General features: G+C 37.6%; 1 protein-coding gene and 1 pseudogene across 3 annotated transcripts in view; both read left to right on the top strand.

The window, feature by feature from the left end:
* Positions 1 to 27,506, top strand: part of DCX (doublecortin) — a 364,207-nt gene that overhangs the window by 20,311 nt on the left and 316,390 nt on the right. The window lies entirely within an intron of this gene.
* LOC309653212 (heterogeneous nuclear ribonucleoprotein A1 pseudogene) lies at positions 13,890 to 15,247 on the top strand (annotated as a pseudogene). The gene has a single exon. The product of its transcript is annotated as a heterogeneous nuclear ribonucleoprotein A1 pseudogene (transcript).

The raw sequence follows: 27,506 nt of genomic DNA, 5'->3' as shown, positions 1-27,506 counted from the left end.
ATGTATTTTCAACATTAGTATCTGCATTACCAGAGCCTATTCTTGTCATCTAACTGGTTTCCAGAGCTCGTTGCCTCACCTATACATACAAAAACTATTTGCATCATCTTACTGTAAAGGAAATTTTATCACAAGTCACAAATACCCATTCATATAACATCACGTTTGCAATTGTGATGTCATATTTCCTGGAGTAGTCACTACATTTGTATTAATATTTGTATTAAATTTGTATTGATATTTTATGTATATACATATGTATGTATTTGCTTGCTGATTTCTTTTTTTAAACTAACTTTGATGTAGGTTATTTCATGCAAACATGGTAGTGTTAATTGAAATCATCAGGGTGGAAAAGTAGATAGGGCTTCAGTAAAAGAAAAAAAACACACACACAACAACAAACAAACAAACAAAATACCCACTTCTCATATTTACTGAGATGTATTAAAAATCTATTCGGTAGGTGCTCTCATCCCTACAACAACCCAATACTATCCCTGTAGCATCATTTCCCCCCACTTCTTTTTCTAACAGCTGAGGAATGAGTCTCAGAAAACAAATTTATGAAGGAGAAATAACTTAGAAACAACAGAGATAGGATTTTAATCCAGATCCGACTCCAAGGCCCATGTTCTTTTTTACCTGTTCTGCTTTATGATCAATAAATAATATGGGGCTTCCCTGGTGGCGCAGTGGTTGAGAGTCCGCCTGCCAGTGCAGAGGACACGGGTTTGAGCTCTGGTCTGGGAGGATCCCACATGCCGCGGAGTGACTGGGCCCGTGAGCCACAACTACTGAGCCTGCGCGTCTGGAGCCTGTGCTCCGCAGCGGGAGAGGCCGCGGCAGTGAGAGGCCCACGCACCGCGATGAGGAGTGGTCCCCGCTCGCCGCAACTGGAGAAAGCCCTTGCACAGAAACAAAGACCCAACACAGCCAAAAATTTAAATAAATAAATAAATAAATAAATAAATAAAAATTTAAAATAAATAAATAAATAAATAAGTAAATAATATGTAGTTGTGAGACAGCTGACTAATGGCCATGAGGGAGAATTCAGTTAACTAATTAGCCTATGTGTAAAAATGCAACCAGTTTCATAACACATTGTTTTCAGCAACTGTCACGCCTTCTAAAGGATAGATGTCATATGTCAATACATGGGAGATCATTTTTGGAGAGTTTCATTAGGGAAAAGAAGGAGAGAAGAGTAAAACTAGATAAGCTGGGTGGTGATATCTGAATCAACAGTCATTTTGTATTAGAGTAAGTTAGAGAAGGAACTGTTTATAGTTCTGGCATATATCTGCTCCTGAATCCCCATGGTAAGGCTGTTAGGTAAAGACATACTTAATATCAGAAGTCACTTTGACATTTAAAACAGAACCAATGTGATGTCATAGATCTTATTTCTAGACATTTTTAATATTAGTGTAACAAAATTTTGTTTAGCAAGAATTTGCTAAATAAAAAAGTCACATTTATTACCTTTTGAATCCTCTCTCTTTTCTTTTTGGTTAGTCTATCTAAAGGTTGGTAAATTCTGTTTATCTTTCAAAAACCAACTCTTAGTTTCATTGATTTTTTTTTTATTATTGTCATTCTAGTCTCTATTTCATTTATTCCTGCCCTAATTTTTATTATTTTCTTCCTTCTGCTAACTTTGGGCTAAGTTTGTTCTTTTTCTAATTTCCTGGAGGTGTAAAGTTATGTTGTTTATTTGAGATCGTTCTTTTTTCTTAATGTAGGTATTTATTGTTTTGAACTTCCCCCTTAGAACTGCTTTTGCTACATCCCATAAATTTTGGTATGTTGTGTTTTTGTTTTCATTTGTCTCAAGACAGTTTCTGATTTACCTTTTGATTTCTTCTTTGACTCATTGGTTGTTCAAGAGTATGTTATTTAATTTCCACACATTTGTGAATTTTTCAGTTTTCCTCCTGTTATTGGTTTCTAGTTTTATGCCTTAGTGGTTGCAAAAGATACTTGATAGGATTTCAATCTTCTTAAATTTACTAAGACTTGCTTTGTGGCCCAACATAAGATGTATCCTGGAGAATATTCCATGTGTGCTTCAGAAGAATGTGTATTTTGGTGCTGTTGGATAGAACATTTTGTATATGTCTGTTAGGTCCATTTGGTCTATAGTGTTGTTCAGAACCACTCTTTCCTTATTAATTTTCTATTTAGATGACCTATGCAATATTGAAAGTGGGATATTAAAGTCCCCTACTATTATTGTATTGCCATTTCTGAACTGACCCTTTTATCACGATATAATTACTTTCTTGTATCTTGTGACAGACTTCAGCTGAAAGTTTATTTTATCTAAGTGTAGCTACTCCTGCTCTGTTTTGGTTACTATTTGCATGGAATATCTTTTTTCATCCCACATTTTTTTACCTTTTAAATCTGAAGTTTTAATATACTTGCTTTCGTGGTATTTTTCCCTCATATTTAAGTTACAAAAAACAGGCACCCATTCAGAGCAAAATCACAAAATGGACACTTAATAAATGTTAAAAGAAACCAGATGTTTTCTAAAAGTGGCAGCTTTGCCCATCTAGAAAAGGATTACTCTGCTTTTTTTTTTTTAAACATCTTTATTGGAGTATAATTGCTTTTCAATGGTGTGTTAGTTTCTGCTTTATAACAAAGTGAATCAGTTATACATATACATATGTCCCCACATCTCTTCCCTCTTGCATCTCCCTCCCTCCCACCCTCCCTATCCCACCCCTCTAGGTGGTCACAAAGCACCGAGCTGATCTCCCTGTGCTATGCGGCTGCTTCCCACTAGCTATCTGTTTTACATTTGGTAGTGTATATATGTCCATGACACTCTCTCACCCTGTCACATCTCACCCCTCCCCCTCCCCATATCCTCAAGTCCATTCTCTAGTAGGTCTGTGTCTTTATTCCCATCTTGCCACTAGGTTCTTCATGACCTTTTTTTTTTCCTTAGATTCCATATATGTGTTAGCATACTGTATTTGTTTTTCTCTTTCTGACTTACTTCACTCTGTATGACAGACTCTAACTCCATCCACCTCATTACAAATACCTCCATTTCATTTCTTTTTATGGCTGAGGAATATTCCATTGTATATATGTGCCACATCTTCTTTATCCATTCATCCAATGATGGACACTTAGGTTGCTTCCATGTCCTGGCTATTGTAAACAGAGCTACAATTAACATTGTGGTACATGACTCTTTTTGAATTATGGTTTTCTCAGGGTATATGCCCAGTAGTGGGATGGCTGGGTCGTATGGTAGTTCTATTTGTAGTTTTTTAAGGAACCTCCATACTGTTCTCCATAGTGGCTGTATCAATTTACATTCCCACCAACAGTGCAAGAGGGTTCCCTTTTCTCCACACCCTCTCCAGCATTTATTGTTTCTAGATTTTTTGATGATGGCCATTCTGACCGGTGTGAGATGATACCTCATTGTAATTTTGATTTGCATTTCTCTAATGATTAATGATGTTGAGCATTCTTTCATGTGTCTGTTGGCAATCTGTATATCTTCTTTGGAGAAATGTCTATTTAGGTCTTCTGCCCATTTTTGGATTGGGTTGTTTGATTTTTTGTTATTGAGCTGCATGAGCTGCTTGTAAATCTTGGAGATTAATCCTTTGTCAGTTGCTTCATTTGCAAATATTTTCTCCCATTCTGAGGGTTGTCTTTTGGTCTTGTTTATGGTTTCCTTTGCTGTGCAAAAGCTTTGAAGTTTCATTAGGTCCCATTTGTTTATTTGTGTTTTTATTTCCATTTCTCTAGGAGCTGGGTCAAAAAGGATCTTGCTGTGGTTTATGTCATAGAGTGTTCTGCCTATGTTTTCCTCTAAGAGTTTGATAGTGTCTGGCTTTACACTTAGGTCTTTAATCCATTTTGAGTTTATTTTTGTGTATGGTGTCAGGGAGTGTTCTAATTTCATACTTTTACATGTACCTGTCCAATTTTCCCAGCACCACTTATTGAAGAGGCTGTCTTTTCTCCACTGTATATGCTTGCCTCCTTTATCAAAGATAAGGTGACCATATGGGCGTGGGTTTATCTCTGGGCTTTCTATCCTGTTCCATTGATCTATATTTCTGTTTTTGTGCCAGTACCAAACTGTCTTGATTACTGTAGCTTTGTAATAGAGTCTGAAGTCAGGGAGCCTGATTCCTCCAGCTCCATTTTTCGTTCTCAAGATTGTTTTGGCTATTCGGGGTCTTTTGTGTTTCCATACAAATTGTGAAATTTTTTGTTCTAGTTCTGTGAAAAATGCCAGTGGTAGTTTGATAGGGATTGCATTGAATCTGTAGATTGCTTTGGGTAGTAGAGTCATTTTCACAATGTTGATTCTTCCAATCCAAGAACATGGTATATCTCTCCATCTATTTGTATCATCTTTAATTTCTTTCATCAGTGTCCTATAATTTTCTGCATACAGGTCTTTTGTCTCCTTAGGTAGGTTTATTCCTAGATATTTTATTCTTTTTGTTGCAATGGAAAACGGGAGTGTTTTCTTAATTTCACTTTCAGATTTTTCATCATTGGTGTATAGGAATGCAAGAGATTTCTGTGCATTAATTTTGTATCCTGCTACTTTACCAAATTCATTGATTAGCTCTAGTAGTTTTCTGGTAGCATCTTTAGGATTCTCTATGTATAGTATCATGTCATCTGCAAACAGTGACAGCTTTACTTCTTCTTTTCCGATTTGGATTCCTTTTATATCTTTTTCTTCTCTGATTGCTGTGGCTAACACTTCCAAAACTATGTTGAATAATAGTGGTGAGAGTGGGCAACCTTGTCTTGTTCCTGATCTTAGTGGAAATGGTTTCAGTTTTTCACCATTGAGGACGATGTTGGCTGTGGGTTTGTCATATATGGCCTTTATTATGTTGAGGAAAGTTCCCTCTATGCCTACTTTCTGCAGGGCTTTTATCATAAATGGGTGTTGAATTTTGTTGAAAGCTTTCTCTGCATCTATTGAGATGATCATATGGTTTTTCTCCTTCAATTTGTTAATATGATGTATCACGTTGATTGATTTGCATATATTGAAGAATCCTTGCATTCCTGGAATAAACCCCACTTGATCATGGTGTATGATCCTTTTAATGTGCTGTTGGATTCTGTTTGCTAGTATTTTGTTGAGGATTTTTGCATCTATGTTCATCAGTGATATTGGCCTGTAGTTTTCTTTCTTTGTGACATCTTTGTCTGGTTTTGGTATCAGGATGATGGTGGCCTCGTAGAATGAGTTGGGGAGTGTCCCTCCCTCTGCAATATTTTGGAAGAGTTTGAGAAGGATAGGTGTTAGCTCTTCTCTAAATGTTTGATAGAATTCGCCTGTGAAGCCATCTGGTCCTGAGCTTTTGTTTGTTGGAAGATTTTTAATCACAGTTTCAATTTCAGTGCTTGTGATTGGTCTGTTCATATTTTCTGTTTCTTCCTGGTTCAGTCTCAGCAGGTTGTGCATTTCTAAGAATCTGTCCATTTCTTCCAGGTTGTCCATTTTATTGGCATAGAGTTGCTTGTAGTAATCGCTCATGATCGTTTGTATTTCTGCAGTGTCAGTGGTTACTTCTCCTTTTTCATTTCTAATTCTATTGATTTGAGTCTTCTCCCTTTTTCTCTTGATGAGTCTGGCTAATGGTTTATCAATTTTGTTTATCTTCTCAAAGAACCAGCTTTTAGTTTCATTGATTTTTGCTATTGTTTCCTTCATTTCTTTTTCATTTATTTCTGCTCTGATCTTTATGATTTCTTTCCTTCTGCTAGCTTTGGGGTTTTTTTGTTCTTCTTTCTCTAATTACTTTAGGTGCAAGGTTAGGTTGTTTATTCGAGATGTTTCCTGTTTCTTGAGGTAGGATTGTATTGCTATAAACTTCCCTCTTAGAACTGCTTTTGCTGCCTCCCATAGGTTTTGGGTCGTCGTGTCTCCATTGTCATTTGTTTCTAGGTATTTTTTGATTTCCCCTTTGATTTCTTCAGTGATCACTTCGTTATTAAGTAGTGTATTGTGTAGCCTCCATGTGTTTGTATTTTTTACAGATCTTTTCCTGTAATTGATATCTAGTCTCATAGCGTTGTGGTCAGAAAAGATACTTGATATGATTTCAATTTTCTTAAATTTACCAAGGCTTGATTTGTGACCCAAGATATGATCTATCCTGGAGAATGTTCCATGAGCACTTGAGAAAAATGTGTATTCTGTTGTTTTTGGGTGGAATGTCCTATAAATATCAATTAAGTCCATCTTGTTTAATGTATCATTTAAAGCTTGTGTTTCCTTATTTATTTTCATTTTGGATGATCCGTCCATTGGTGAAAGTGGGGTGTTAAAGTCCCCTACTATGATTGTGTTGCTGTCGATTTCCCCTTTTATGGCTGTTAGCATTTGCCTTATATATTGAGGTGCTCCTATGTTGGGTGCATAAATATTTACAATTGTTATACCTTCCTCTTGGATCAATCCCTTGATCATTATATAGTGTCCTTCTTTGTCTCTTGTAATATTCTTTATTTTAAAGTCTATTTTGTCTGATATGAGAATTGCTACTCCAGCTTTCTTTTGATTTCCATTTGCATGGAATGTCTTTTTCCATCCCCTCACTTTCAGTCTGTATGTGTCTCTAGGTCTGAAGTGGGTCTCTTGTAGACAGCATGTATATGGGTCTTGTTTTTGTATCCATTCAGCAAGCTTGTGTCTTTTGGTTGGAGCATTTAATCCATTTACATTTAAGGTAATTATTGATATGTATGTTCCTATTCCCATTTTCTTAAATGTTTTGGGTTTGTTATTGTAGGTGTTTTCCTTCTCTTGTGTTTCTTGCCTAGAGAAGTTCCTTTAGCATTTGTTGTAAAGCTGGTTTGGTGGTGCTGAACTCTCTCAGCTTTTGCTTGTCTATAAAGGTTTTAATTTCTCCATCAAATCTGAATGAGATCCTTGCTGGGTAGAGTAATCTTGGTTGTAGGTTTTTCTCCTTCATCACATTAAGTATATCCTGCCACTCCCTTCTGGCTTGCAGAGTTTCTGCTGAATGATCAGCTGTTAACCTTATGGGGATTCCCTTGTGTGTTATTTGTTGTTTTTCCCTTGCTGCTTTTAATATGTTTTCTTTATATTTAATTTTTGATAGTTTGATTAATATGTGTCTTGGCGTGTTTCTCCTTGGATTTATCCTGTATGGGACTCTCTGTGCTTCCAGGACTTGATTAACTATTTCCTTTCCCATATTAGGGAAGTTTTCAACTATAATCTCTTCAAATATTTTCTCAGTCCCTTTCTTTTTCTCTTCTTCTTCTGGGACCCCTATAATTCGAATGTTGGTGCGTTTAATGTTGTCCCAGAGGTCTCTGAGACTGTCCTCAGTACTTTTCATTCTTTTTCCTTTATTCTGCTCTGCAGTAGTTATTTCCACCATTTTATCTTCCAGGTCACTTATCCGTTCTTCTGCCTCAGTTATTCTGCTATTGATCCCATCTAGAGTATTTTTAATTTAATTTATTGTGTTTTTCATCGTTGCTTGGTTCCTCTTTAGTTCTTCTACGTCCTTGTTAAATGTTTCTTGCATTTTGTCTATTCTGTTTCCAAGATTTTGGATCATCCTTACTATCATTATTCTGAATTCTTTTTCAGGTAGACTACCTATTTCCTCTTCATTTGTTAGGTCTGGTGTGTTTTGACCCTGCTCCTTCATCTGCTTTGTGTTTTTCTGTCGTCTCATTTTGCTTATCTTATTGTGTTTGGGGTCTCCTTTTCACAGGCTGCAGGTTTGTAGTTCCCGTTGTTTTTTGTATCTGTCCCCAGTGGCTAAGGTTGGTTCAGTGGGTTGTGTAGGCTTCCTGGTGGAGGGAACTAGTGCCTGTGTTCTGGTGGATGAGGCTGGATCTTGTCTTTCTGGTGGGCACGTCCACGTCTGGTGGTGTATTTTGGGGTGTCTGTGGCCTTATTATGATTTTAGGCAGCCTCTCTGCTAATGGATGGGGCTGTGTTCCTGTCTTGCTAGTTGTTTGGCATAGGGTGTCCAGCACTGTAGCTTGCTGGTCGTTGAGTGAAGCTGGGTCTTGATGTTGAGATGGAGATCTCTGAAAGATTTTCACCGTTTGGTATTACGTGGAGCTGGGAGGTCTCTTGTGGACCAGTGTCCTGAAGTTGGCTCTCACACCTCACAGGCACAGCCCTGATGCCTGGCTGGAGCACCAAGAGCCTTTCATCCACACGGCTCAGAGTAAAAGGGAGAAAAAATAGAAAGAAAGAAAGAGGATAAAATAAAATGAAATAGAATAAAGCTATTATAAAGCAAAGCTATACAGACAAAATCTCACCCAGAAGCATACACATATACATTCACAAAAAAGGAAAAGGGGAAAAATTAATATATCCTGCTGCCAAAGTCCACCTCCTGAATTTGGGATGATTCGTTGTGTATTCAGGTATTCAACAGATGCAGGCACATCAAATTGTTTGTGGAGTTTTAATCCGCTGCTTCCGAGGCTGCTGGGAGAGATTTCCCTTTTTCTTCTTTGTTCGCACAGCTCCCGGGGTTCAGCTTTGGATTTGGACCCGCCTCTGTGTGTAGGTCGCCTGAGGGCGTCTGTTTTTCCACTCACACAGGACGGCGTTAAAGGAGCAGCTGCTTCGGGGGCTCTGGCTCACTCAGGCCGGGGGGAGGGAGGGGTATGGATGCGGGGCGAGCCTGCGGCGGCAGAGGCCGGCGTGACATTGCAGCAGCCTGAGGCGTGCCGTGCGTTCTCCAGGGGAAGTTGTCCCCGGATCACGGGAGCCTGGCAGCGGTGGGCTGCACCGGCTCCCGGGAGGGGCGGTGTGGAGAGTGACCTGTGCTCGCACACAGGCTTTTTGGTGGCGGCAGCAGCAGCCTTACCATCTCATGCCCGTCTCTGGGGTCCGTGCTGATAGCCGCGGCTCACGCCCGTCTCTGGAGCTTGTTTAGGCGGCACTCTGAATCCCCTCTCCTCGCGCACCAGCAAGCAAAGAGGGAAGAAAAAGTCTCTTGCCTCTTCGGCAGCTGCAGACTTTTTCCCGGTCTCCCTCCCAGCTAGCTGTGGTGCACTAACCCCTTCAGGCTGTGTTCACGCCACCAACCCCAGTCCTCTCCCTGGGATCCGACCTCCGAAGCCCAAGCCTCAGCTCCCAGCCCCTGCCCGCCCCAGCGGGTGAGCAGACAAGCCTCTCAGGCTGGTGAGTGCTGCTCGGCACCCATCCTCCATATGGGAATCTCTCCGCTTTGCCCTCCGCACCCCTGTGGCTGCGCTCTCCTCCGTGGCTCCAAAGCTTCCCCCCTCTGCCACCCGCAGTCTCCGCCCGCGAAGGGGCTTCCTAGTGCGTGGAAACCTTTCCTCCTTCATGGCTCCATCCCACTGGTGCAGGTCCCGTCCCTATTCTTTTGTCTCTGTTATTTCTTTTTTCTTTTGTCCTACCCAAGTGCGTGGGGAGTTTCTTGTCTTTTGGGAGGTCTGACGTCTTCTGCCAGCGTTCAGTGGGTGTTCTGTAGGAGCAGTTCCACGTGTAGATGTATTTCTAATGTGTCTGTGGGAAGGAAGGTGATCTTCGCGTCTTACTCTTCCGCCATCTTGCCCTATCTCCGATTACTCTGCTTTTACCTATAAATGTTGTTAGCTTATAGTTAGAGAAAATCCACCAGATGGCAACCTCATCTGCATGTGAAGCATGATGTGCAATTCTCTGCAACCCATTACAGGTCCCTTGAGCCAAATGCTCCCTAATTAATGGCTGATTTCTATTGTGATCCCAGTAAATGGATACTAGGTAGTCACTTGGCAGTGATTGTAGGAAGGTGGGGGATGTGCAAAGTTGAGATGTATTTAGTATCAACTGTGAAACACTTTTAGTAACATTCTTTTTTAAATTAATATCAAAAACAGAAATAATAGTATGTATTTCCATGTTGCCCTCTACACATATTTCTAATTTGAAGCTAAAGGGAACCATGTTCATTTGTCCAGTGTATAAAGCTGCAGATAATGTTATTTCCCCATGAATCCCACATTTTTCTAGTTGGATTCCTTGTACTTAATGGCAGTCTGGTAGCTACCTGGTTTATTGCTTAAAATGCAAACTGTCTTCTTTATTTCTAAAGCTGATAGTATGCAGAGAGTACTGCTGGGGATATTTAACGTGTCCCTTATTGTTTTCTGTTTATAAACAACCTGCCCTGAGGTACTAATTAGGTGGAAGATATTGCATATACTTAGCAAATACTGTTGTGTTTTTCCATACAAATAAATCTGTGGTCAAGGTGAAAGTCATTCATAGGTTAGTTACATGAGCTGCAAATTTCTGAAAATATAAGTGATAGTAAAAGTTCAAGAAAAATTTAAAAAAAGGATTTGTTGAAAATTTTATTCCTGAATAGCTAGAGTTCTAATTGCATCTAACATTTCATTAATACATTTATTTCTAAAGTGGCTTGTTTCACCTACCTTAAAATGCAGCTGTGTAAGACACGTGTTTGAATTAAATATCTGTAATACCTAACAGATTGCCTTTTCTTAGGACTATAATTGACTTTATTTTGCATCTGTATATTTTTCAAACTCCATATTTGAAAAATATGTTTTTTTCTCAGTCTCCTGGGTATTTTTAGTGACATTATTGAGGTATATTTTACATATCATATAATTCACCCGTTTCGGTGTATAATTCAATGATTTTTAACAAATTTAAGTCTCCTGAGTATTTTAAAAATGGTATAGATATTCCTAGATGCTATTCCACATTATATAACAAATACTCAGCATTCTGGGAGCTCATCGATCTTTGGCTCCTAACATGCCTGCTTTTAGATATTGTTTACATAACTGAAGGTCAGAAAGTCTGACTCCTGTGTGGCTGAAATTTTGTTAGTGTCAGTGTCTCAATGCCCCATCTTCTAGATTGAGGAGGACACACTAACATTACATTACAGAGTTAGAATTTGGCTTCATGGCCATAAAATACTAACAAACCTAGCCTTCAGTACTACCCAGACCATCGGAGCTAGTGAATATTACAGTATTTTAATTTAACACATGTGCAGTACTGACATTACATTAAAGCATTTTACAACACATGAAAGACTGTTCTTGCTTTTGAAGGATTTACAAAATAATTGGAAAATCTATCTGGGTATAAAGAGCCCTTCAGAAAAATCATTAGACTCCTTTCATATTCTCCTCTCTCTCTTTCTTTCCTAATTTCTCTTTCTCATTCCCCAGACATATGACCCAGACATTTGCTTCTTCTGCCATCTAGATTTGCCCACATGGCTCCAAGTTCAAATCATATCAGCAAAGTGTACACCAAAGCTGATGTCCATTTTCTATTAAATATTAGTTCCCTTCTTCATATGTTTGGATCAAAGGCTGTATTGTAAAACAGTAGAAAAATCTCCAGGTCAATATTACTATTGTATCTTGCACTGATGCTGGTCAGAGACTGATGTCTTCCTCAGTTGGAAGAGTTTCTTTGACCTTGATGAAGAAAATCCTCCTGTATTTGAGTAAATAAATTCTTGAGTTTAGGGGATTTACGCCTCTGTGCAGAGCAACTAAAAAGTTGAACAAATTGTCAAAAACAACCACTTCAACACTCTGGAAATTGACCCAAGGCTAGAACAAACCTAGAACTTCTGAACTTTGGGTAAGAACAGAGCAAGTCTATGGTGTACTTGCCTGAGTGTGATGGTTAATTTTCTGTGTCAACTTGATTGAACTGAAGGATGCACAGATAGCTGATAAAACATTATTTCTGAGTGTATCTGTGAGGGTGTTTCTGGAAGAGATTAGCATTTGAATCAGTAAAATGAGTAAAGAAGATCTCCCCATCAGTACGGGTAGATATCATTCAATCCACTGAGGGCCAAAAATGCAGAGGAAGGGCAAATTTGCTCAGCTTGAGCTGGGACATCCATCTTCTCCTGCCCTCAGATGTTGATGCTCCTGGTTCATGGTCCTTCAAACTCAGACTTGGACTACACTATTGGCTCCCGTGGTTCTCAGGCCTTTGAGTTTGGACCGGAACTGCACCATCAGCTTTCCTGGACCTCCAGCTTGCAGACAACAGACTATGGGACTTCTCAGCCTCCCTAATCATGTGAGCCAATCTCTCATAATAAGTCTCTATCTATCTGTCCATCTATCTATCTATATCCTATTGGTTCTGTTTCTCTGGAGAATCCTGACTAATACACTGGACTTGCTCCAACTTACCACTTATCACCACCACCACTCCCCACTCCAGCTTTGTTGGCACAGTAGTTCCACCATGGTGAGGCAGGCTGTAAAATAAAAGCTAGCCGCTTTGCTGCTGCCGCTGCTGCTGCTGAAAGGAAGTCACTTGATTTAGAGCATTGTCAGATCTCAGTGGCAAGTGGGTAAGAAGGACTGCTAGCCTGAGGTTGCAGGACTGTTTGAGGCAGGCACTGGGCCAGCAGACTACCAGGGGATGTAACAGGGAAATCCAGGAAGGGAGACAGCCATAGTGGACTTGATAGGCAATCCACATATCCTGTGTACATGCCCACACATCCCTGGCCTACATGCCTATGAGAAGCAACAGAGACCAGGAGAAAATAAAAGCTGGAGCAGACTTGCAAACAGTTTGAAGCTTGAATGTGTTCCCCAGTCTGCCCACAGACTCATCAACAGATAATGGACATATACTGGCTGGAGGTGTTTGAGCAAAACCTTAACACTGAGCTATGCAGATATAGGAGCAACCCTGAGGAAGCTAGTCTTTAAAAATAAAAGCAAGAGAAAAAAGTCTTAGCAGAGACATCAGCAGCCCCACATTATAGTGGAGACAGAGGTCATAAACTTCGTTCAGGCAAGTTAGTAAACAACCAAGAAAATAATGGTAGCAACCATCAGGAGGCAAAATCAGAATCGAGAATTGTTAAAACATACAGTTGACCCTTGCTCAACACGGGGGGTTGGGGCGCTGATCCTCCATGCAGTTGAAAATCCGCATATAACTTTATAGACAGCTATCCGTATTCGCCATTCCTCTGCATCTGCAGTTCCTCCGTATATGCATCCACAGATTCAACCAACCGTGTAGTACTGTGGTATTTACTATTGAAGAAAATCCATGTATAAGGAGACCCATGCAATTCAAACCCATGTTGTTCAAGGGTCAACTGTATTATCTAATATGAGCAGTATTCACCAAAAAATTATGATATGCAAATAGATTTTTAAAAAGTAAAGAAATGGATTCAGCAATTTAAATCGTCCCCCCCACCCCCCACCCCCACACACAAAAAGCCCAGGCTCATGTGACTTTTGTGGTAAATTGGATCAACTATTTAAAGGAAAAAAATCACACCAATTCTTTACAGACTCTTTCAACAAATGAGGAGGAGGGAAGTGCTTCCCAATTCCTTCTGTGAAGCCCGTATTACTCTGATACCAAAGACACATATAAAGACATCAGAAGAAAAGAAAACTACAGACTGATATCCCTCCTGAATACACATGCAAGAAATCTTTTTTTTTTTTTTTTTATTAAGTTTATTTTATTTTTTTTTATTTATTTTGGCTGCATTGGGTCTTTGTTGCTGCACGTGGGCTTTCTCTAGTTGTGGCGAGCGGGGGCTACTCTTCATTGCAGTGCGTGGGCTTCTCATTGCGGTGGCTTCTCTTGTTGCGGAGCACGGGCTCTAGGCATGCAGGCTTCAGTAACTGTGGCATGTGGGCTCAGAAGTTGTGGCTTGCAGGCTATAGAGCGCAGGCTCAGTAGTTGTGGTACACGGGCTTAGTTGCTCCGCAGCATGTGGGATCTTCCCGGACCAGGGCTCGAACCCGTGTCGCCTGCATTGGCAGGCGGATTCTTAACCACTGTGCCACCAGGGAAGCCCTGCAAGAAATCTTAAAAAGCATTAGCACACTGAATTCAGCAATATATAAAAATGATTATAAAACACAACAAAGTTGGATTTGTTCCAGAAATGCAAATTGGAGAAGTATTAAAAACAATTAGAGACTCCCCTGGTGGTCCAGTGGTTAAGATTTCGCCTTCCAATGCAGGGGGTGCAGGTTCGATCCCTGGTCAGGGAGCCATGATCCCACATGCCTCGCGGCCAAAAAACCAAAACATAAAACAGAAGCAATATTGTGACAAATTCAATAAAGACTTTAAAAATGGTCCACATCAAAAAAATCTTAAAAAAAAACAATTAAGCTTTCTGCCCATGGATCCTGCCGAGTAAGCATCGTTGAAGTCTCCCCCCTCTACTGCCGTCATGTCTAAGTCAGAGTCTCCCAAAGAGCCTGAACAGCTGCGGAAGCTCTTCATTGAAGGTCTGAACTTTGAAACAACCGATGCGAGTCTGAGGAGCCATTCTGAGCAATGGGGAACACTCACAGACTGTGTGGTAATGAGGGATCCAAACACCAAGCGCTCCAGAGGCTTCAGGTTTGTTACGTATGCCACTGTGGATGAGGTGGATGCAGCCATGAATGCAAGGCCACACAAGGTGGATGGAAGAGTTGGGGAACCAAAGAGGGCCGTCTCAAGATTCTCAAAGACCTGGTACCCACTTAACTGTGAAAAAGTTTTTTGTTGGTGGCATTAAAACAGACACTGAAGAACATCACCTAAGAGATTATTTTGAACAGTATGGGAAAATCGAAGTGATTGAAATCATGACTGACCAAGGCAGTGGCAAAAAGAGAGGCTTTACTTTTGTAACCTTTGATGACCATGACTCCGTAGACAAGATTGTCATTCAGAAATACCACACTGTGAATGGCCACAACTGTGAAGTAAGGAAAGCCCTATCTAAGCAAGAGACGGCTGGTGCTTCATCCAGCCAAAGAAATCACAGTGGTTCTGGAAACTTTGATGGTGGTCGCAGATGTGGTTTTGGTGGGAGTGACAACTTTGGTTGTGGAGGAAACTTCAGTGGTCGAGGTGGCTTTGGTGGCAGCCGAGGTGGTGGTGGATATGGTGGCAGCAGGATGGCTATAATGGATTTGGTAATGATGGAGGCAATTTTGGAGGTGGTGGAAGCTACAGTGACTTTGGCAATTACAACAATCAATCTTCAAATTTTGGACCCACAAAAGGAGGAAACTTTGGAGGCACAAGTTCTGGCCCCTGTGGTGGTGGAAGCCAATACTTTGCCAAACCATGAAACCAAGGTGGCTCTGGAGGTTCCAGTGGCAGCAGTAGCTATGGCAGTGGCAGAAGGTTTTAATTACTGCCAGGAAACAAATCTTTGCAGGAGAGGAGAGCCAGAGAAGTGACAGGGAAGCTACAGGTTATAACAGATTTGTGAATTCAGACAAGCACAGTGGTGGCAGGGCCTAGCTGCTACAAATAAGACGTTTTAGACAATACTCATGTGTATGGGCAAAAAGAACTCGAGGACTGTATTTGTTGTTTTTTTTTGTTGTTGTTGTTGTTTTATATTTGTATAACTTTTTTTTAAACATATTTATTAGAGTATAATTGCTTTACAATCGTGTGTCAGTTTCTGCTTTATAACAAAGTGAATCAGTTATACATATACATATGTCCCCATATCTCTTCCCTCTTGCATCTCCCTCCCTCCCACCCTCCCTATCCCACCCCTCTAGGTGGTCACAAAGCACCGAGCTGATCTCCCTGTGCTATGCGGCTGCTTCCCACTAGCTATCTATTTTACGTTTGGTAGTGTATATATTCGAGGACTGTATTTGTGACTAATTGTATAACAGGTTATTTTAGTTTCTGTTCTGTGGAAGGTGTAAAGCATTCCAACAAAGGGTTTTAATGTTGATTTTTTTTTTTTGCACCCATGCTGTTGATTGCTAAATGTAATAGTCTGATCATGACACTGAATAAGTGTGTCTTAAAAAAAAAAGCCCACAAAACAATTAAAAATACCATATTAATAGAATAAAGGACAAAATACACATAATCATCTCAAAAGATACAGGAAAAGCATTTGATAAAATTCAACACCCTGTCATGATAAAAGCACTCAACAAACTAGGATTAGAAGGAAACTTTCCTAACCTGATAAAGAACATCTATGAAAAACCTTTAACTAATATATGTAATCATGACAGACTGAATACTTTTCCTCTAAGATCAGAAACAAGACCAGAGTGTCCACTGTCATCACTTCTATTCATCATTGTACTGCATTGTACTGCAGATTCTAACCAGTGCAAAAACAACAAAATTATTTTAAAGCCATTCAGATTAGAAAGAAAGTAGTAAAAACTGTCTTAATTTGCAGACAACATGATTTATATTTAGAAAATCCTAAGGAATACGCACAAACACACACTACTAAAATTAATAAATGAACTTAGCAAGGTCACAAGACACAAGATCCATATACCAAAATTATTTGTATTTCTGTACATTAGCAATGAACAATCCAAAAATGCAATTAAGAAAACTATCAGGAAAACATTCCTAACAACATCAAAAAGAATAAAATACTTAAGAAGAAATTTAGCAAAAGAAGTACAAAATTTGTATACTGAAAACCACAAAACATTGCTAAGATAAATTTTAAAAGATCTAAATAAACGGGAGAGACATTCCATGTTAATGGATTGGAATTTTCAGTATTGTTAAGATTGCAAGGTTCCCTAAATTGACAAGGTAAGCCTAAAATTCAAATGGAAATGCAAAGGTCCTCAAATAGCCAAAATAAATTTGAAAAATGATAACAAAGTTGGAGGATTTACACTACCCTATTTTAAAACTTTCAAAAGTTAATAATGGAGACAGTGTGGTATTGGCATAAGGATGGGCATGTAGATCAATGGAACAGAATTGGGAGTCCAGAAATAAACCCATACGTTTATGATCAAATGATTTTTCAACATGGCTCCAAGACAATTCAATGGGAAGAGGATAGCCCTTGCAACAAATGGTTCTGTGTCAATTGAATATCCATAAAATGCCAAAAAATTAATTTAGACCCTTACTTTACACTATAAACAAAAATAAGTCTAAATAGATCATAGACTTAAATGTAAAAACTAAATCTATAAAAATTCTAGAAGAAAATATAGGAGAAAATATTTGTAACCTTTGGTTAAACAAAGCTTAGATATGATACCAAAAGCACTAGCAACAATGACAAAAAAAGTAAATAAAAGACTTCATCAAAATTAAAAACCTTTGTGTTTCAAAGGATACCATCAAGAAAGTGAAGACAACTCACGGAATGGGAGAAAATATTTGCAAATCATTTAACTATTAAGGGACTTAATGTAGAATTTTTAAAGAGCTCTTACAACTCGATAATAAAACTACATATTAAAAAAAAGGAGAAAAGATCTGAATAGTCATTTCTCCAAAGAAGCCAGACATATGGCCAATGAGCACATGAAAAATTGTTCAACATAATTAACCATCATGGAGATGCAAATTAAAACCATAGTGAGATACCAATTCATACCCAGTAGAATGGCTCTATCCAAAAAGATAAACAGTAAAAATGTTGGTGAGGATATAGAAAAACAAGAATCTTCATACATTGCTTGTGGGAAGGGAAAATGATATGGTCTTTTTGGAAAATAGTTTGGCAGTTTCATGAAAAGTTGAACATAAACTTACCAGGCAACCCAAAAATTCCACCCTTAAGAATCTACCCAAGGGAAATTAAAATATACGTCACACAAAGACTCGTATGCAAATATTCATAGCAGCGTTATTCAAAATAGCCCAGAACTGGAAGCAGTTCAAATGTGCATTGTTGGTGAATGGATAAACAGTATGTGGTATATCCATACAATGGAATACCATTCAGCTATAAAAAGAGTGAGGGCTTCCCTGGTGGCACAGTGGTTAAGAATCCGCCTGCCGATGCAGGGGTCACAGGTTCGAGCCCTGGTCCAGAAAGATCCCACATGCCACGGAGCAACTAAGCCTATGCGCCACAACTACTGAGCCTGTGCTCTAGAGCCCATGCTCTGCAACAAGAGAAGACACCTCAATGAGAAGTCTGCCACCGCAACGAAGAGTAGCCCCCACTCGCCGCAACTAGAGAACGCCCGTGCACAGCAATGAAGACGCAGCCAAAAATTAATTAATTAATTAATTAATTTTTTAAAAAAGAGTGAAATAATGATGCATGCTACAACATGGATGAACCGCAAAAATGTGCTAAGTGAAAGAATCCAGACACAAAAGGCCCCATATTGCATAATTCCATTTATATAAATTGTCCAGAAAAGGCCAGAGTCAGAAAGCAGATAAGTAGTTGCCTGGGCTTGGTGGGGAGTGGGAATTGACTGCAAAAGGGCCTGAGAGCATTTTTAAGTGTGATGGAAATATTTTAAAAAACTAGTTTTAGTGGTAGTTGCACAATTATATGAATGAACTGGAAATCTTTGAGTCAGTACATAAATGATAACTCAATAAAGCTTTAAAAAATAATACCCACCGTATTCCAAGGAAATAACTGTAATAAGATTCCCTCATCAGTTCACTCATGCCTATGTATTTAACTTTTGTTCCATTTGTGTCTATTGCATCTTAGATGAGCAGTCTGCCTTCATGAACTATATCTATTTCTGGACTACAAAGAGTCCTGGAAACTCTGGCCCACTCCACTCATTCAGTCTAAAACCTATCCAAGCAATGTCAGCTCAGAATCCTAGAAGCAGGAGTCTCTTCTTAAAGTAGCAATAGTTCAGAGTACCTGATCTAGCCCTATCCACAAGCCTCTGCAACAGTCCTCTTTTGTTGTAGACACAAATTCTAGCCAGTACCTTATAGCAGAGACTTCAGGCATGCATCAGGAAGGAGAAATCTGTTTGATAATGATACCTAGAGGCTATGGTTAATTTATTACAGTCACCAATAATATTAGAATGGAGGAAAGTAAAATTCTCTATTAGCACACACTACACAACTATTTCATAAGAGTTTGATCAGTGTTCTCCTGAGTGTAAGCACATACTTAACAGCAAAGACATTGACAAGTCTCCAGTGCCTTACAAAAATTATACAATTTCTGAAATATTTTCATGGGTACCTGAAAAACAATACTTGGTTATCAATTTAATCAAAATGATAAGAAAATGTGTTAAAATGACCATAGAGGAAAGCGACATGGTTATAAGGAAACTTAGTTCTTCCTTATAGAAGAATCTTTGTTCTTTGTACCTTGGATGCACTTTTTTTAAAAAATCAAAGATATGATAAAGGCAATAAAATGTAGATAAAATTATTCTTATGATATTTGAAATCTCTGCTATCAGGCATATTACACGGAAGGTAAATATAACCTCTTATTACCCCTTGGTAATAGTTTGAAGACCAATTTATCATCTTAAAAATTTTTTTAATTTATAATAATTATAGATTCATAGGAAGTTGCAAAGAAATATACAGAGAAGCTCTATGTACTCTTCTCCCAGCTTTTCTCAGTGGTAACAACTTATACAACTATAGTACAATATCAAAACCAAAAAATTGATATTGTTACAATTCATAGAGCCTATTCAGATTTCAACAGTTATATATGTACTCATTTGTGTGTGTGTGTGTGTACCTCTATGCAATTTTCTCATGTGTAGCCTTGTGTAACCACCACCACGATCAAAATACTCAACTGTAACATCAGCATAAGACTCTTTCATGTTACTCATTTATGTCACACCAATCTCCTCCCCTTCTATTCCTAATTCCTGGCAACCATGAATCTCTTCTCTATCTCTATAATTATGTTATTTCATGAATGTTACATAAATAGAATCATGAAGTATGTGAGTTTTTAAGATTGGCTTTTTTAGAGTCTTTTTTATGAGTCTTCTTGAAGATCATTTTATTTTATTTTATTTTATTTATTTTTCTTTGGCCACACCATATGGCTTGCGGAATCTCAGGTCCCCGACCAGGGATTGAACCCAGGCCCTGGCAGTGAAAGCTTGGAATCCTAACCACTAGGCCACCAGGGAAGTCCCCAAGATTGGCTTTTTTCACTCAGGATAATGCCCTTGAGATCCATCCAAGTTGTTATATGTATCAGTAACTCATTCCTTTTTTTTTTTTTTTTTTTTTTTACTGCTGAGTAGTATTCCATGGTATGGATATACCACAGTTTATTTAGCCATTCATCCATTGAAAGGCATTTGGGTAGTTTCCAGGTTTTGACTATTACAAATAAAACTGCTATGAACATTCATGTATAAATTCCTGCAGGAAAATAAATCTTCATTTCTCTGGGTTAAACGCCAAGAGTACAATTGCTGGATCATAAGTGAAGTCCATTTTTAGATTTGAAAGAAACTGCCAAACTATTTTCCATAGTGTCTGTACCATTTTACATTCCTACCAGCAATGTATGAGTGACCTAGTTTCTCTACATCCTCACCAGCATTTGGTGTTATTACTATGTTTTATTTTAGTCATTCTGATAGGTGTGTAGTAATATCTCATTGTACTTTTAATTCACATTTCTTTAATGGTTAATGATGTTGAACATCTTTTCATGTGTTTATTTACCATCTGTATATCCTCTTGGGTGAAATATCTGTGCATGTCATTTTCTAATTGGATTGTTTGTTTTTGTAATGCTGAATTATTATCCTAGGTCTCCCAGATCAGGGGTTGGCAAATTACAGCCTGTGGGCCAAATCTGGCCACTCATTTGTTTAAAATGGTGTATGGCTGCTTTCATGTTAACAATGACAGAGTTGAGTACTTGTGAGACAATATGGCCCACAAAAGTGAAAATATTTACTATCTGAACCTTTACAGAAGACATTTTCTGATTGTTGCCCTAACAATCCTTGGATGACCTTCACTTTCTTATGACATTGAAAATATGTGGCACCAATCTTTTTGCATTATTTCTAAGTTTCGGATACTTTTTCTAATACTGCTCTGATTCTGCCATGGTGAAAATGCTCTCTTCTTCCTTTATGTTCACATATTTACTTGTATCTTTCTTATAGTATTATTGTGGTATTATGATCTTCTCTTTACTAGATTTAAGCTTATTGAGAACATCTCATTCATCTTTGTATCTGCAGTTAGCACAGTACTTTGCAAACAGTAGATATTCAATAAATCTTCATTGAAATGAATTGAATAAAGACTAAAATGTGAACATGAAAGCTCAGGAAAGCCTGGAGGTTGAGATTGCTTAAGGAGGATTTCAGGGATGGGTGGCAGAGTGGTGAGTGAAGTCCTATGTAGAATTATACAAATGCAAAATATTATAAATTCTTCTGCTGAATTTATTATTTCCAAGGACCCAGTCACTTATCTGTAATGTACCATAGTTTCTTCATCTCTATGACATAAATAGTATTTGCCAGTTACTGAACTATTTGGAATGTCCCAGACCCAAAATAAATAACTTGCATTTTATTAGCACTTGTTCTTACTAGGAATAAACACACTTGGTCAATAAAAGTTTATCCAGTATTGACAGTGGCAAAATCGTTGAAAACCATACTTTTATGTAATAAGCATGTTGTGACAAAAGCGTTTTTTGTTACTTTCATGTGTAACATGTAGTCTAGAAGATAGTTTGGATGATAAAATTTTGGAATTTCCAGGACATTCGGTTGATTTATGTAGGCAAGCAGACTGAATATTACCTTGATTGCCCTAGAAATTCCAGGTCATCATGCAAATTGTACTCAGTAAATATCATCTGAATTAATTTGAAATGTGGTTTTGTCCTATCATGGAGGGTTAGGAGATGGCTAGGCAGCATATGCTATTATTTTTATCTTATAAATGAGAAGTTCAAGTATAATCTTATTGCCATTAACAGGCCTTGATCCTGACATTAAGCTAAATCTTCCTGCTAAGAAACCCTCAAAATATGAAACGTATTATTTCATATTGACATACTTGTAAAATGTAAGATTTTCTAGAAGATAGTAACTTTAAGTATACTTAAAATATTCTACTGCCTCTCCAAGTTTACCTGAGCCTATGTTTTCATCTGAAGGGTTTTAAAATTTTTTGTTCAGGATTATTCAGTTAATGTCAGATGACTAGCTCTTTTTTAAAAAGTAATTAAATGGACCAATTGTTTCAGATATATAAGTGAGAATGTGATTTAGTTGATTTCACAGTTGACAATTTAACTTCATTAAAAAGCGTTCCTAGTTTTCTCCATGGGCTTGTCTAACACAAATGAATACCAATTAAAGTACAATCTTTCCACTGGGGTTTATACCATCATTTTTCTAATTATGGTATAAATCCCTCAATGGAAAAAAAAAACCCTTCATCTGAAAAGAAGTAATTCCCAACAGAAATCTTATATATTGTAGAATACCAATTATTATGCATTTCTCAATACCTTTGCCAAAGGAGGCATGCACCAGTCAGTGCATTAAAACAATGGAGGCTGAGGGAAAGATAACTACATTGGGAGCAAGTAAAAGCATTGAGTATATAAAATAACTCATTTGACTTTATATAATTTTGATTTTACTTCACTAAATTTGGAGTGTTTTTAAATCTGGTTTTTGCTATTGGGTAAAATTAAATGAACTTTATTCCATGAAGAATAATGTACTATTACTCTCCTTTAGTTTGCTGTCTGTATGAAATGGATTTATTGCTCATGATATAATTTGGGTGACAATATAATCTAAGCCCCTAGACTATTGGCTAGGCTTACATGTTATGATTTAACCAGATGTTAATACTGATAATAATAGCTGATAATAATAGCTTAATTCATACTGATAATACTGATAATAATAGCTTAATTATTTCTGTGGTGATTTGTAAAAATTAGTTGGCTGAAATGAATTGATCTTCATGCTGTAATCCATTCATCTCATTTATTTAGACATGGAGTATGAGTTCCTCATTAGAATGAAAGTATGTCACATTTATTTTATGGAATCTACTTTGAATAAATACAAATATAATTTGTACTATAAATACAAAGTTACATTCTAAATATAATAAGTATAAACAAAATTTATTGACTATTACATAAATGATTAAAAACTCCAGAAATAGTAATTCAGAAATAGTAATTCACATATCTCTTCTTTTTAAGTCAATGTTTGGCATGTCACCATCACAGACAGTTATTAATTCCACTTATACATGTGACTGTACTGGGTATTATTCACAGGTGGTAAAACAAAGTGGTAATTGCCCCTAGATGTTTATTAGTTCTGAAAAATCACCGCAGACACAGACCTGAATGCTTTTTCACATCAAAATGCTATAACATCAGAATTGGGAGGGAAGTCATCTAGTCCAATGTCCTGCTCATTGTAGAAATCTCACCTATTATTTAACTGATAGGCAGTGTCACATAGAAAACAATGGGCTTTGGAGTCAGACTTGAATTCAAATTCTAGCTTTACCGTTCATGAGCTGTATGACCTTGTCCATGTTACTTAACATGGCTCTTCATCTTCCATCTGTAGAATCAAAATGATGATGATGTCTACCTTGACTGCTATTTACTGGAGTAATCACTATGTGGTGGCACTTACATTTTAGTCACCCTTCCTCATCTCCCATATTTAGGGTTTCCTAAGCTGTTAAGTGTTAATGATCTAGCATAACCTAAATTTGTATTTACCAGGCACAGTTCAATAGGACAGTGATTAAAAGATATAAGAGCTAAAGTTTATCTTTAGTACACTCAGCTTCCCCTTCTTGAAAACAACAGATGGGAAAAAATAATAATTTTAGTCTAAAGCACTGCTCTATAGACATTTAATTGTAAGCCCCTAACTGTAAAAAATAGTTTGAGTACACTCCCCCCAATTTAGTTATAAATAATATACACATTATTGTACTATTATGTTTACTATAAAACATATTCAAAAGTTAGAAATTGTAAAACAAAATACAAATAACTATAAATACAGGGGACTGGTAGGCAGAATATATAAAGAACTCTTACAACTCAACAATAAAAAGACAAATTTAAAAAAAATTTTTAATTTAAACTTTAAAATAAAAATTTTAATTTTCCCAATTTAACAATGGGCAAAGGATTTGGGGACTTCCCTGGTGGTCCAGTGGTTAAGACTCCACGCTCCCAATGCACGGGGCCCAGGTTCGATTCCTGGTCAGGAAACTAGATCCCACATGCCACAACTAAGAGCCCGCATGCCGCAAGTAAAGGATCCCGCATGCAGCAACTAAAGATCCTGCAAGTGGCAACAAAGATCCCGTGTGCCACAACTAAGACCCGGCACAGCCAAACAAATAAATATTTTTTTAAAAAATGCGTGGGATAGGAAGTATCATTATCCCCTTTAAAAAAAATAAAAAATAAAATAAAATAAAAATGGGCAAAGGATTTGAATATACATCCCTCCAAAGAAGACAAACAAATAGCCAATAAATACATGGACAGTTCCTCAACATCATTAGTTATCAGGGAAATACAAATCAAAACTATAGTGTGATACCACTGCACACAACTAGGTGACTATAATCAAATAAATAACTAGTGTTGTGAGGATGTGGAGAAAATGGAATCCTTATACATTGCTGATAGAGATGTAAAATGATACTATGGAAAAGTCTGGCAGTTGCTCAAAATGTTAAACATAGAGTACCATATGATCCACAATTTCAATTCTAGGTACATACCCAAGAGAATTGAAAATGTATCTCCACACAAGAACTTCTACATGAATGTTCATAGCAGCATTATTCATACTAGCTAAAAAGTGGAAACAACCCAAATTTTCATCAGCAGATAGATAAATAAAATATGGTATATCCATACAATGGACTACTTTTTGGCTTTAAAAACAATGAAGTACTGATACATACTGCACTGTAGTTGAACCTTGAAAACTGTATGCTAAGTGAAAGAACCCATTGTAAAAAACCACTTATTATACAATTTCATGTATGTGAAAATGTCTAGTATAAGAAAATCTATAGAGACAAACAGTAGATAAATGGTTGTCTGGAGACAGGGTGAAGGGGGAATGGGGATGACTGCTAATGGGTATGGGGTTTCTTTTTGGAGTATTGAAAATGTTCTGAAATAAGATTCTGGTGAAGATTGCACAAATCTTAATATACTAAAAATCATTAACTTTCACACTTTGAACAGGTGAATTTTATGGTTTGTAAATTATATCTCAATAAAGCTCTATAAAGATAAATAAAACAAAATACATTACAAATCTAAATAAAAGTTCTTGTTTTCCTTCCTGTGCCCCATGGATCATCTTATACACATGCACTTTGGAAACCTCTGGTCTAAAGGCCCCTCTCAGTAGTCCTGAATATAACATTGTATTGGCTGCCAAAACTTTAGGTGCATAAAATGTAATCCCTCCCTTTAATGATTGACAGCCTGATAGTAAATGGTTGGAGGAAGAAAAACAACAACTTAACAATCACCAAAAAATACTGACCTCAACTTGCCTTTATTTCATTCCCTGTTGGATCTGTTTTCCCAAATGGGGATTTTCCTAATCAAGGATATCATCTTAACTAATTCTTTTTGATCAAGTGTATTGAATGTGACCCATGGGGTAGTAAACCCATGATCAAACTTCTTGCTTATGGTTTTTCTAGTGGTTACTTCAAATATTCAGACACTTTAAAGGACTCTGGTCCCTATAACAGACTTACACATATCATTTTTAGTGACTGTCCTCATCAAAATTAAAATTGCATAGCTCAAAGTCAACATAGTATTACATCATTCTTACCAAAGTATCTATCTTTATTACTAATTTTCCTCTGGGTCCATCCCAGCCACAATGTTTTCACACTGAACTTTTTCATTGCCATGAATAGTACATTGCAAATTGCTGAATGAGTCTATTTATATAACATTGCTGAAAATCTGTAGAAGTTATATTTTATAAACATCTACTTAGAGTTCCTATAAATCCTAGCAAAATGGAAAAGGACATAACAATATGCAAATTCTATACACTAATAGTACATTGTTTCATTAAAAACATAACTTCATTTAAGGAAAATATCGTGAAATTAATGAATTGCTTTGAACAGAGAACTTTTCCAATTTTACTTACGCAGAGAAATAAGCATCGTAAGTGTATGATGGTCAGGCATCAAATTTTTACCCATAGGGAAAGCAACTGCTATCCAGGAGGATTATACTCCACCACCTGTATCCTGACCAGAGTTTAGATGCCTAGCCCTTTATTAGCTTCTTTCCTTTTAGTTTATGAGTCTTCCTGGAGTTACAAGACCCAACCTTATCTCCTTGACCCGGGTCATACTCCAACTTCAATTTGGGTACATAAACTAAGATACTGGCATACATATGCATATCACTGGCATTTTGACCCTGGACAAGTTCCTTAGAGTTGACTTTGCAATTCAATCTTATAACAGCCCCACCTTATTACAAGGCCTGAATTCAACAACATACAATTTCATTTACTCTCACGACCATTTTTAAATGCATGTAATATATTTTAATGATTTATTACTTACAATTATGCACTGGAGTTCTAACTGTAAATGCATATAAGCAATCTTTCCAGGAGGTAGAAAGTTGAGGAAAAGCTAACCGATTGAAATATACCTTTAATCCTTAGATACTGTCAATCTCAGAAAGGTCTAAGATCGATTTTTTAGGGCCTGCCTTCTCAGTTACTAATTTCTCTCACTCACACATTTTTTTAAAGGGTGACAAAATAATTTATTAAGGATCTACTCATTGCTAGTCATTCTTACTTACATATTCTATTTAGTGCTAACAAAATTATGCAGAAGATTTTGTTATCACTGTTATATAAATGAAGAAAATTGTTCAAAGAGGTTAAATTAATTATCTAAGGCAACAGAAAAAAAGATAGGAGTAAACATGTCTTCAGAATTCAAATCTAGTTGTCTTTTTTTGTATACCAGGGAGTGAGGTAAAATGGCTGCCCAATAGATAACTTCCCCTGTGCAATATGGGGTGGTGGGGAAAGGAAGTGAAATAACATAAGGGAATTTTCTTACTGAGACACAGAAAATAATCAACTAACTAACTGAGCATGCACTATGGGAATAGGGTTGTCTAACAGGGGAGCAAGAAACTAGAAGGAACAAGGCAGGAATTTCACATTGATAAGTAAATGAGATGGAAGTCACAGTAGTGTTTGTAAGTGTTAGGGCAAAGATTCAAACTCAAGACCTTCCTCTTTACCTCTGGGCTTATACATACCTTTGTTCATATTTTTTTCTTATTTCTGGAATGTTAGTTCCCTCCAACTCTTCCTGCAAAACTGTTGCCAGGCTATCAAGTGCCAGCTCTAATGCAACCCCTAAGTGAAGCATTTCATGGTCCACTTCCTCTTCCCAGCAGATGGGATCTTTCTTTCAGCTATGGGATATGATATTGAAAAGTATCAGTACTGGGGTACAGGAGAGTGTTGCAGCACTGTAATGGGATTGGGTTGCCTTTGGACATCTTCTTTGGCCAGCTCTCTTGATCAGCTTTTTTGAGATGCCAGCATCATGGTCCAGGATATTTGCATTGACCCTAGTCTTACCTGGCAGAACCAAAAGAAGGTTGGGCGAATGTCATTTGTGC

The sequence above is a fragment of the Balaenoptera physalus genome (assembly GCF_965194825.1).
Source record: "Balaenoptera physalus genome assembly, chromosome: X".
Lineage (NCBI taxonomy): Eukaryota > Metazoa > Chordata > Mammalia > Artiodactyla > Balaenopteridae > Balaenoptera > Balaenoptera physalus.
This window is presented reverse-complemented; position numbering and strand designations above follow the sequence as displayed.